The 10,761-nt window shown below is 44.8% G+C and overlaps 2 protein-coding genes across 8 annotated transcripts in view; both read right to left on the bottom strand.

Annotated features, from left to right (window-relative positions):
• LOC139757190 (uncharacterized) overlaps positions 1-9,360 on the bottom strand; it is a 34,010-nt gene extending 24,650 nt beyond the window's left edge. For 2 of the 3 annotated variants that reach the window (XR_011714534.1, XM_071677341.1), the window contains exon 1: positions 8,428-9,360. The gene's annotated coding sequence lies outside the window, so the exon portion shown is untranslated. The remainder of the gene's footprint in view (positions 1-8,427) is intronic. The other variant, XM_071677340.1, reaches the window with a different exon arrangement.
• Positions 1-10,761, bottom strand: part of LOC139757189 (uncharacterized) — a 145,513-nt gene that overhangs the window by 70,723 nt on the left and 64,029 nt on the right. The window lies entirely within an intron of this gene.

Here is a 10,761-nt window from a genome sequence, read left to right as displayed (position 1 = left end):
CCATCTGCCACGCCACTTCACTCCTGACTGCACTGCACAACCCCCTAGCTCCCACGGCTTACGCAATGCTGAGTCTACACAACATAATACAACCCAACACACTCACAACAACAACTTCGTAAACACCCCAAGGAGAAAATTCCTCAAAGAGGAATTTTCTTACTGAAATACCTTACTGGACGGTCAATCTTTTCTTCGTCCTCCTGCAAGAGGACAACGCCAGCTCCTACATCACTGGCATCTACAGCTAATCTAAATGGTTTCTTACAATCAGGAGCCTACAAAATCGGACTTGTACAAATTATGGCTTCTAAACGATTCAAGGCTATCTCATAAACCTCATTCCAAACATACTTTACACTTTTTCTTCAATAAATCTATTAGAGGAGCTGTAATAGTGGCAAAGTTAACATTGTACAGTACTCATCAACATCCGTAAAACCTCTCAGTTCTTTTCTAGGTTGAGGGGCACACCTCGGGGATAAAGCCTGGGCCTTTCCTGTTGGTGGAACGGGATGAATGTCAGTCCTCGTTACCTCGTTCACTCGGCGGTTGTCGATATAGGGCCGATAGGTCCCGTCAGGCTTAGGGGGGGGTACATGAAGGGTTATGGGGAAGCGCCACTCCGACTGACAAAGACTCAATCAGATCGTCTTCCGGCATATAGTTGGGCTCCTTCCGAAGGACAACTGCGCGTTGTGGACTTACCCGGTAATGAGCTTGGTTAATAGACCGGGTATCTCCCACGTCCACAGCATGGCTTGTCTGAGAGGTCTGTCCCGACGTGCTTCGGCAAAACCTCTGGGTGTTCTGACAGCAAGGCAGATATATATATATCCACATGATGCTCCCTTGTCAGGTGGTAGACTTTCGCCTCTCACTCCCTGTCAGTGCTTCCGTCAGGTTGCCAAGGGTACAGTGTAAGATATGATCCTGTTTAAACATATACTGTGTCTCTGTATATATTCCTCCATCTGTGATCTGTTCCTACTTGCTTCTGATGATCTGATGAAATACACGAAGGCGCTTAAGCAAATTTTCCTGTTTTGATTTTCCTTCGTGGTCGAAAAGTCCATGTATGTATAAGTATTTGTATGTGCGTGTATATATATATATATATATATATATATATATATATATATATATATATATATATATATATATATATATATGTGTGTGTGTGTGTGTGTGTGTGTGTGTGTAGATGGATCTTTCTTCGTCTTTCCCTGGCGCTATCTCGCCGACGTGGGAAACGGCAATCAACCATGATCGGAAAATTTTATAAGGAAATAAGCGTTGTGTGAAGGGGAAGGAAGTATATGTAAAGAAGTGAGAAATACGAGGTTCCCTTGTTGACTCCTGCCACGGGAGAGGATGAGCTGTGATGAGATGAGGCGAGGAAGTGCATGGTGAGGGGAGGAGGAGGGAAAGAGGCATGGGTGAGAGCCAGGAAGAAGGTGCATGGAAGAAAAGGCAGAGAAAGAGATACGCGGGGGAAAGGGAGTACTGAAAAAAATACAGATAAAAGAAGACCTATTGGTCTTTGAAAAGGTTATCTGCTGGAGGATTCTAAGCGTCATCCATTTTTAATATACGTGGGTGGAGCGTGGGAGGTAAAGCAGAAGGCTCCTCTCCACCACCTACTGTAGTTGGAGACAGGATGGTATAGCAGATGGCTCTTCCCAACCACTTAGTTAGACAAGGATCCGGTATGTGCACCAGGCAGAGATTTCACAGATTCAATAGAAAAGAAGTTTCGAATCCAATGAGACACGAACGGACACGCTCCGACACCTTGTGAAGTCAATGCATCACGGAATGAAGAAATGGTTCAAATCATGTTTCATACTGAGAGATAGTCAGTAACGAATCAGAGTCACTGACCCTTTCAGAAGGACTAAAAATAATTAAGTTTTTTCTTTCACTGGTTACTCTGCATGCTAAAAAAAAAAAAACTCATCTGTAAAAACCCTTCAACTCTTTTAAGCTCACTCTTGATCATAAAATCCCTTAATAAAGAAACCTTAACTCCCAGTGGTTCATCTACGAGCCAAAACCTTTATATGAAACATTATCAAATGTGTTTATTATCAGTTATCCTGACGTCAGCGTGATTAATCCTACCCAAACCACTGAATAATAACTCGCTCTCCCTCTGTTCTCTCTCTTATCATAGGTACACGTATGACCACATTTGAATTCATATAAACGCGAGAGAGAGAGAGAGAGAGAGAGAGAGAGAGAGAGAGAGAGAGAGAGAGAGAGAGAGAGAGAGAGAGAGCTGAAAGGCACCATCAGTGGCGAAGAGCGAAAGGGGGACGTTGGCGGGCGTAGAAGCAATCGATCCCGAGTCAGTCATGAATAACTGAGGGGGGGCCCCGTGAATAAGAGAGTCGCCCTAGTGAATGTCGCCTCGTGGATGAGCGACTGAAATCCTTCAATCATTTCGACCAAACCGAGCAAGCTTTGGCTCAACTTCTTTCATTTCATTCACGCTCCCATGTAACAAAAGAAGTGGCTATTCCCCTCTTACCATGAATGAGTGACGTCATGAACTATTCCTCCCTCTTCTCATGAAAAAATGACATCATGAACTTCTCCCCCTCTTCTCATGAAAGAATGACGTCATGACTATCTTCACTCCTTCATCATGAGGATTTTGCAATCAGTAATTAGCATACGAGTTTGACCCCTTTCATACCATACTCAAAAGACCTTGTGCTACCTCGCGGAGTCTTTGGGGGTCTTCAGTCCAACAGCCTTCAAGCCCAGGCTGCTAAATTGGGTCGTTGGTCGACTATAGCTCTTGGGAGCCAGCAGCCCTCAGGCCCACAGAGCTCCCACAGCCTGGCTGGTCTGGTACATTTTGTAGGTACTAGTCAAGTGCACTTCTGAACTCCTCTACCGTGCATCGATCCTTCACCTACAAGGGTGGCTTGGCTAGTCTTCAAGGAGGACCTCCACCTACAAGACTGTAATTCGCCCAGCCCTTGGGATGGACCTTAACATACAGGAGTATCTCGGCCACTCCTCTAGACAGACCTTCTCATACAAGAGCGCTTCGGGTAGTCCTCTACCTACATGTATGAGTCGGTCTGTCCTCGGGAAAGACCACCTCCAAGAGTGACTTGGCCTGTTCTCAGGACAGACCTCCTCCTACAAGAAAGCCTCCGCCAGTCCTCAGGGAAGACCTCCACCTACAAGAGTGCCTCGGCCAGTCCTCAGGGAAGACCTCCACCTACAAGAGTGACTTGGCCAGTCTTCAGGATGGACCACCACCTACAAGAATGCCTTAGCCAGTCCTCAGGGTGAACCACCACCTACAAGAATGCCTTGGCCAGTCCTCAGGGAAGACCTCCACCTACAAGAGCGCCTCGGCCAGTCCTCAGGGAAGACCTCCACCTACAAGAGTGACTGTGGCAGTCTTCGGGACAGACCTCGCCCTCTACTGCTACAACGCATCTGGCACCTTTTTAACCCAAGAGTCTCATTAATTTCAAAAGTCTCCATCCCGCTAACTTGAGCGGTTCATCATATTCTTTTATACAATCAATATCAACCTTGTGGAAATGTGGAGGTTACTTTGCAATTATATTGCTGCTTTAGTCTCAAGTTTGGCCAAGTTCATGAATCTTAAATGTCATTAACTTTATTAATCCAGGACAAATTTCATCACTGGAGCTCCCCTCGTTATTTTCATCATAATATCTCTATTGGTAAAATAATTCAGCGTTCCCAGTAATATGTAACATTATTTTCGAATTTCCAGCACGTGATTAAAAGAGAATCAGGTAATTTTGTAGAAATTTAAATCATGTATGGCGCTCGAAATACATCAAGCGGGGATCACATGCATGTGGAATATGAGACATCCTGCTGGATGGAGGAGCTGGGAAATGTGGCTCCTGAGGACATCCTGCTGGAGGGAGACGCTGGGAAATATGGCTCCTGAGGGCATCCTGCTGGAGGAAGATGCTGGGAAATGTGGCTCCTGAGGGCATCCTGCTGGAGGGAGATGCTGGGAAATGTAGCTCCTGAGGACATCCTGCTGGACGGGCCATTGTGATATGTGGCTCCTGAAGGCATCCTGCCACACTGGGAAGTGTGGTCCTTGAAGTGAATAATATGTATATGGAAAGACGGTCAGGCGGACGACGACATACCACTCAGAATTATATAACCTTAAGAGGGAGGGGAGAGGAACGAGCGGGAGGGGAGGAAGGTGAGTAGGAGAGGTGAGGGGTGAGTAGGGGGTGAAAATAAGGCGGAAGAGGGAGAAGAGACACGTTGCCAGGTCTTGACTCTCACTCCAAGCAGTTGCACCACACACACACACACACACACACACACACACACACACACACACACACACACACACACACACTGTCTCCTCTGGACGACCATTAGTCCCTGACAGGTACACAAGCTAGCTAATTGGCGTCACGACACTAACTAAACACCTTCACAATACATCAAGTTGGGATTAATCCTGATATCATACTCCGGATGAAGTAGATTAATGAGTCGGGAACCTTTACTTCTACTGTTACTGGTACGACTTCCAGGACTCCAACAGCAATAACAGGAAGCCTGGAGGAGGAGCGAGAAAAGCCAGAGAGAAGACCATTATCCAAAATCCCAAGAAGTGGCTCCAGGTGACTGTGGAAATAGCAAACGTGGGAAGAAAATGATGTGATATCTCCTGAATTTCTCTTGAGGACAAAAGACGCTAGAAGGATCCTGGCGCAAGCGTTGGCAACGACACCCATAATAGTAGTCCCAGAGATACAACACGATGTCACACGAGGTCACAGAGGTGCCACTGGAAACCAAACGAGGTCATAGTTGACTTATGACACCATATGACTCCAGAGAGTTAACTTATAACGCCATACGAGGTCAATGGTGTGCCATATAAACCCATACGTCTCACGAATACCACATAACACCATTAGGATTCACTATTTTGCCATATGACACCATACGAGGTGAAAAGGATGTATATCACACCAAGAGAAAGGTCAAAAGGCTCTCATGTGTCACCAGACGAGGTCACACGGTACCACATACCAAATAAGAGGTTCTAGAGGTGGCAAATGATACCTTGCGTGAGATGTGCAGTTCCATGACACTATTCGAAAGTCACTGGGGTACCATATGGCACCATGTGTGGCCACGGCATACCACATGACACCAAATGAGTTACAGAGGTGTCATAACACCATATAACTGGGTGTATTATATGGTATGGCATGTGGTTGAGAGTGGCAAGTGGGACAGAACAGGAATCGGTCCTTGGCCCCATTGTCTCTACAATATTCAATAACAAGCTAAAGACAGAATTGACTGCAGAACTAATACAAAATCCCACAAACGAAAGGGATCTTACATGAGTTAATAAGGCCATATCATGGATATTCTTTACAGCTTTGGTCTCCAAATTACACAAAACAAAGACGAAGGTAAGCAAAGGGATTCCAAAGAGCCAACAGGTTAAATACTGGGGTTGTGGAACCAGTCATACAAGGAGAGATCCAGACAACTGAATGTATTCCCTTTTGATTAACAAAAGATAATAGATATCTTTCCTGACGTCTAGTCTATTTACCTCAACAAACATGTAATACATATTTACTTATAAGTACACATGTAGAGAAAGAGAACATCCCATACGTCATCATACTACTTTCACGTCCTCATTCAACTTCCCTACCAACAGCAACACTAATGTCTCTCATTACGGGAATCGAAACTCATTTGTTGAGCTACTAACTGTTTGCTTCCCCTCCTCTTCCCTTGCCTCATCTCTCCCCCTGGCCGGTCAGAGGGGAGACAGCCAATCAACCACCCCTACTGGTAGATTGCTATGAAATGGTGGTGGTGAATGAGGACCCAGAGGGCTTGAATGGTATCATCAACCTCTCTCTCTCTCTCTCTCTCTCTCTCTCTCTCTCTCTCTCTCTCTCTCTCTCTCTCTCTCTCTCTCGTTTATCACAACCATTTTCTACATTTTCTAAATGTCCCTCAAGTCAAGTCAGTGCTTCTTTCATAGTTTGACTTACATTCTACCTACCACTACTACTACTGCTACTACCACTTCTACTACAATTACTACTACTACTATCACAGCCACTAGCATTACTAATGTAATGACTATTGCTACCTCAACACTTCTTCATGTAGTATTTTTGTTAAAGTTATTACTCATCACCATTTATGGTGTCACTACTTACATCACTACTACTACATACTACTACTATTACCTACTACTTCTACTACTACAACTATTACTACCACTGTTGTTGCTACAACTCCTGTTTTTTTCCTCCACTAAAGCAAATGCTGCTAAAACTAGCACTAACACCACATCTTCTACCGTACAGTCGCTCAGACAGTCAAGACAGCTCATGGTAGAAATGGCAACTCTTCCCCAATGAGATTTGACTGGGTTCGAAGAATGCTATCAAGGAGTGACACTAAGCATCCACTTCAGACTTACCTGGAGGGCAAACCTCTCTCTCTCTCTCTCTCTCTCTCTCTCTCTCTCTCTCTCTCTCTCTCTCTCTCTCTCTCAGGAAGCCAGATCATTAAACCCCATACTGACCCAAGATTCCAAAACAAATACTCGAGCGATGAGCACCATTCGTGACATTGTGTGGAGGGGACTGTTGCGTATCTGATGATACACATACTATATGTCTCGGTGAGGCTGGACGTCAGAAAAAAAAAGAGAGAGAAAGGCAAGAAGTGAAGAGATTAAATGTATAAGACGTTAGTGTTCAGAGTATTTTGAGAAAATGAAAGAAGCGACAGAGGGGTATATGTGCAGATGGACTGTTTCACACAGACACACACACACACACACACACACACTCGTGTGTGTATATATATATATATATATATATATATATATATATATATATATATATATATATATATATATATATATATACATGATTTGGTAAACAGAGAAGAGGTAGTAAAAGCTTTGCGGAAGATGAAAGCCGGCAAGGCAGCGGGTTTGGATGGTACTGCAGTGAAGCTTATTAAAAAAAGAGGGTGACTGTATTGACTGGTTGGTAAGGTTATTTAATGTATGTATGACTCATGGTGAGGTGCCTGAGGATTGGCGGAATGCTTGCATAGTGCCATTGTACAAAGGCAAAGAGGATAAAAGTGAGTGCTCAAATTACAGAGGTATACGTTTGTTGAGTAATAATAGGGTAAGAGAGATGTGTGGTAATAAAAAGAGTGTGGTTGAGAGAGCAGAAGAGGGTGTTTTGAAATGGTTTGGTCACATTGAGAGAATGAGTGAGGAAAGATTGACCAAAAGGATATATGTGTCAGAGGTGGAGGGAATGAGAAGTGGGAGACCAAACTGGAGGTGGAAAGCTGGAGTGAAAAAGATTCTGAGTGGTCGGGGCGTGAACATGCAGGAGGGTGAAAGGCGTGCAAGGGATAGAGTGAATTGGAACGATGTGGTATACCGGGGTTGACGTGCTGTCAATGGATTGAACCAGGGTATGTGAAGCGTCTGGGGTAAATCATGGAAAGTTCTGTGGGGCTTGGGTGTGGAAGAGGAGCTGTGGTTTCGGTGCATTATTACGTGACAGCTAGAGACTGAGTGTGAACGAATGTGGCCTTTGTTGTCCTTTCCTAGCGCTACCTCGCACACATGAGGGGGAAGGGGGTTGTTATTTCATGTGTGGCGGGGTTGCGATGGGAATGAATAAAGGCAGACAGTATGAATTATGTACATGTGTATATATGTATATGTCTGTGTGTGTACGTATACGTTGAGATGTATAGGTGTGTATTTGCGTGTGTGGACGTGTATGTATATACATGTGTATGTGGGTGGGTTGGGCCGTTCTTTCGTCTGTTTCTTTGCGCTACCTCGCTAACGCGGGTGACAGCGACAAAGCAAAATAAATAAATAAATATATATGATGTTACAGTTCTGCACGTGATCTGGTATATGCTGATAACCATGAGGAAAATGAAACACGGTAACTTCTCAAGTAACCTCAGTGACAGAACCTATAGGAGCATGTGTACATTATCACAACCACTGCATCTTTTCCGTGCTAACCACCCAAACATCATTAGTAGTCTACCTACAGTAATCCTACACCTAAATAGAGGGTCTGTGTTCTCCTACTATGTACAGAACACACTGTAAACCTCATCATATCTTGGGTCTGTGTTCTACTATCTACAGAACACACTGTAAACCTCATCATATCTTGGGTCTGTGCTCTACTATCTACAGAACACACTGTAAACCTCATCATATCTTAAGTGATTAGTAATCCATATAATAACATGATCATCCATTCGTTCTAGCCAAGTGCCTTCCAGCATTCCATTTAACTCTACAAGAAATGTTGTTTTACTATTTTATTCTTCGCTAATTTTAGTCCTTACCTGGTCGTCAAGTAGCACTTCGGCCTACAGGTTCCACTAACTGCACTCACAGACCAATTCTATTATTTGTAAAGCATAAAGACGCCGTTTTCTGAAAAAAAACACTTCACTGTTTACATGGACAACTGACGCCATCACGTATGTAGTACCGGCGTCTGCCGCTGGAGGCCAGCACAGCAGCTCTTGAGTGTTGCCTTTCTTCCGTGTTGCCAGTTTCTGTTTAAATACCCCACTGGTTCCGTATGAGCTTAACCACAGTGCATATATATGTATAAATATCCTTTAAACTGCGCAATTCACACATATTTGTGCTCCATCTTCCAACAACATGAAGTCCATTAGCGTCCTCAAGAAATGCAATGGGAGAGGGTCTGGAATAGGATGCAGTCCTTTCATTTTGCAGTCTTATGGACGGTCAACTAGTCTCTAGGAATTGGCGGTTTTCTCCGATACCTCATTCAATCGTTGTCACCTCACGGCTGCCACCGTGGTCTGACACCAACATACATACGACCTACTGTCTGCCACCACATGTGCATTACCATGCCTCCCCTACTGCTGAGCACACACACACACACACACACACACACACTGAGCAACAACACGAACTAGCAATGTAACTACCCTACTATCCCCTCCCTCCTCACGAAACGAGACGCGATCTACGCCACACTCAACAAACGAAGTCATAAACAGGATAATTGGCAGATACGGGACGAGTGGTTCAAGACAGTGGAGATTTGTAAGGATCATCAAACAGGGGAGAAATATTCTCCAAAGATGAATATTTTGTTATGACCACCTCAGGAGGGCGAGTCCCACTCCCCAGACCGACTTAAACGAAAGATCCAATGGTCGAAGACTTCTGACACGGGTGCAAGATAAGAGAGGGTTTGAACGGCCCAATGGGAGACGCCTGTGAGGCGATGTATGTTGGCGTCCCTTACGGCCCACGTGTCTCCGTTCGACGTCATGCGGTCAATTGGATTACAAACACAGCCAGCGAGCAAGCGAGCGAGGGAAACCCCACCGCATCATCGGCTCACATTCCCTCGCACAGGAAAGGCTTGTGTGATTACAAAAAAAAACTTTGTTTAATCTAGACATTTCTGATGAAGCGGACGCACTTAACAGTCTGATAAGTGGGAGGAATTTATGTGCATGATGGATGAGCTGCTTCCTCAGACATGATCAGGAGTGAAGTCAGCAGATATGGACGACTTACGTCACTATACTTGGATAAGGAAAGACTGAAGGACTGAAGATGTGAGGTGAGGTGGAGTATGTATGTTGTGTTGAGGGACTGGTTGGAAAGAGGCGTATACAGACGACAACCTGTTTTCCTGCAGTGATAACCTGCCCCACCACAAACTACCACCATAGTCTGCCACTAGAACAACCCCTCCACCATCACCACCATAACTTGTAACCATAACCTGTCACTATAACCCACCACTGTGTGTACCTGTCATCATAAGCCCTCTATCATGACCTATTGTTATAACATTTAACCATGACCTCCCATTATAACACCCCCACCATAATCTGCCACCATAACTTGTACCATAACCCACCACCTTAGCCCACTGCTGCTACCCACCACCATAATATCCCACCATATTGTGCCATCAAGCCCTCACGACCATAACTAGCCACCAATACCCTGACACCTATAACTCACTACCATGAACCTGCCACAACGAACCACAACCATCAGTTGCCAGCACAAACCACCACCAGAATCATCACCGTAACCATCGCGAACGAGAGTTCCCAAACGATGATGGAGGAGTATGGGAGGGAAGGGTGTGTCAGGGAGAGAGAGAGAGAGGGAGAGATGAGGGAGGCAGGCGAGTAGAGAGTGTGGGATGAGAGAGACTGGAGTGGGTAGTGAGACAAAAACGTAAAGCAATTTGGACTTATACTTCTCATCTCTGAATGCTTAAAGGGTTCGTGTTATTCCTGGAAATGGAAAATTGCTTTTTAAGGTTCGAGGTCTTGTGGTACGCATTATGAATACACACTACGTAAAGCTGATACACCCACCCCACCCACCCCTACCCACTTTATTTTTCAACCCACCTTTTTTTTTCTCTAATCGAACTTCGAACACTTTCCGACGCCTTTTGAAAAATGTGTCGGGTAAATGTATTTTCAGGGGAAAAAAAGTAAATTCATACTGAGGAGTGAAAGGCTTCAAGTTGCGAGGTGTGATGGTTTAATGTCGTTGGCTATGAATCATACTGGCTGGTGCTCGACTCCTGGTTCGAACAGGCGACTCACAGCCAACTCCGTTCATGTTTTCAGAGTGGCTTCACAAATGGATATTTGGTT

Source organism: Panulirus ornatus, chromosome 25 (genome assembly GCF_036320965.1).
Source record: "Panulirus ornatus isolate Po-2019 chromosome 25, ASM3632096v1, whole genome shotgun sequence".
NCBI classification, from domain to species: domain Eukaryota; kingdom Metazoa; phylum Arthropoda; class Malacostraca; order Decapoda; family Palinuridae; genus Panulirus; species Panulirus ornatus.
This window is presented reverse-complemented; position numbering and strand designations above follow the sequence as displayed.